Genomic DNA, 2,082 nt, shown 5'->3' with positions numbered 1-2,082 from the left:
TTCAAACTGGATAAATGCGAGGTGATGCATTTTGGAAGGTCGAATTTGAAAGCTGAGTACAGGATTAAGGATAGGATTCTTGGTATTGTGGAGGAACAGAGGGATCTTGGGATGCAGGTACATAGATCCCTTAAAATGGACACCCAAGTGGACCAGGTTGTTAAGAAAGCACATGGTGTTTTGGCTTTCATTAACAGGGGTATTCAGTCTAAGAGTCATGAGATCTTGTTGCAGCTCTATAAAACTTTGGTTAGACAGCACTTGGAATACTGTGTCCAATTCTGGTCGCCCTATTAGAAGAAAGTTGTCGATGCTTTGGAGTGGGTTCAGAGGAGGATTACCAGGATGCTGCCTGGACAGGAGGGCTTATCTTATGAAGAGAGGTTGACTGAGCTAGGACTATTTTCATTGGAGAAAAGGAGGAGAAGAGAGGATTTAATTGAGTTATACAAGGTAATGAGGGGCATAGATCGAGTCGATAGCCAGAGACTATTTCCCAGGACAGAAATGACTAACACGAGGGCTCATAGTTTTAAGCTGGTGGGAGAAAAGTATAGAGGGGATGTCAGAGGCCGGTTCTTTCCACAGAGAGTTGTGAGAGCATAGAATGCGTTGCCAGCAGCAGTTGTGGAGGCAGTGGCATTGGGGACATTTAAGAGACTCCTCGACATACACATGGTCACAGAAATTTGAGGGTACATACAGGAGGATCAGTGATCGGCACAACGTCGTTGGCTGAAGGGCCTGTTCTGTGCTGTACTGTTCTATGTTCTATGTTCTAAAACTGGTTTTGATGGTTAATATCGACTTCAAATTGTCGAGTGTCTTCTGGCATGGTACTGTCCACTGAAACGTTGTGTTCTTATTCAGCAAATCGGTTAACGGTGCCACTACACGAATATAGCTTGGAACCGACTTCTGACAGAGTCCGCTGAGTCTGAAGAATTGAAGAAACTCTTTCTTCGAGGTTGATCATGGAAATCCCTCGGTACCCTTCGTCTTTACTTTTCATGGGCGTGGGGGGTGGGGGGTGCGACTCAACCTCCCATGACCGATGTAACATCCCAAGAACGTCACCTCTGCTTTCGTCAATTCTGTTTTATTTATGTTTGGCATCAGTTTTGCTTCTCGTGGTCGTTCAAAGAGCTCTGCCAACAGTCTTTTGTGATCATTCCTTGAATTGCTAAAGATCACGACATCGTCCAAATAGTCTGCACAGTTTGTCAACCCAGCCACAACTCTGTACATGTGTCTTTGGAGTGTGGCGGGCTTGTTCTTCAGTCGAACGTGCATCACTTTAAACGAATATAGCCTGTATGGAGTTACAAACGCAGAAATATGTTCACCAACTTTGATAATAGTATCTGCCCGTGGCTAAGCAAAATGCTCGCATGATGGCCCATCTGATCAAGATCCTGTTGTAATCTGTGGTAACCTTCTTTGCTGTCGACTACATCTCCAATGTTGATGTCATCTGCAAACTTACTGACTATGCCTCTTATGCTCACATCCAAATCATTTATATAAACGACAAAAAGTAGAGGACTCAGCACCGATCCTTTTGGCACTCCACTGGTCACAGGCCTCCAGTCTGAAATGCAAACCCTCCACCACCATCCTCTGCCTTCTACCGTTCAGCCTGTTCTGTACCCAAATGGCTAGTTCTCCCAGTATTCCTTCAGCTCTAACCTTGCTAATCAGTCTCCCATGGGAAACCTTCTCCAACGCCTGCCTGAAGTCCATATAGATGACATCTACCGCTGTGCCCTCATGAATCCTCTTACTGTAATGGAAAATTATCCATTTACTGTGAAATGTGAAAGATAATGTTTTTCTAACATTTAATGTTGTGCTGAGCTTTAAAAACAATACTTTGATGAGTTTTGCAGTCAGTTTGTCTCTGTTTCAGTTTGAAAAACAAACAACTCGACCTTGCGACAGTCGAACTCAGTGAAAGCAGAACTGTTATGTCCAAGACCAGGGGATGATAGAATAACAACTAGTGTTTTCCCAGTCTTTGCCCTTGAGTGTGTGATGAGAAACAGGATGAGGCAAGTATCTGAACAATACTCAGATAACCCT

The sequence above is a fragment of the Chiloscyllium plagiosum genome, unplaced genomic scaffold (assembly GCF_037043375.1).
Source record: "Chiloscyllium plagiosum isolate Xiang-an unplaced genomic scaffold, Cpla_swu_hap1 HiC_scaffold_39, whole genome shotgun sequence".
Classification (NCBI taxonomy): Eukaryota; Metazoa; Chordata; class Chondrichthyes; order Orectolobiformes; family Hemiscylliidae; genus Chiloscyllium; species Chiloscyllium plagiosum.
This window is presented reverse-complemented; position numbering follows the sequence as displayed.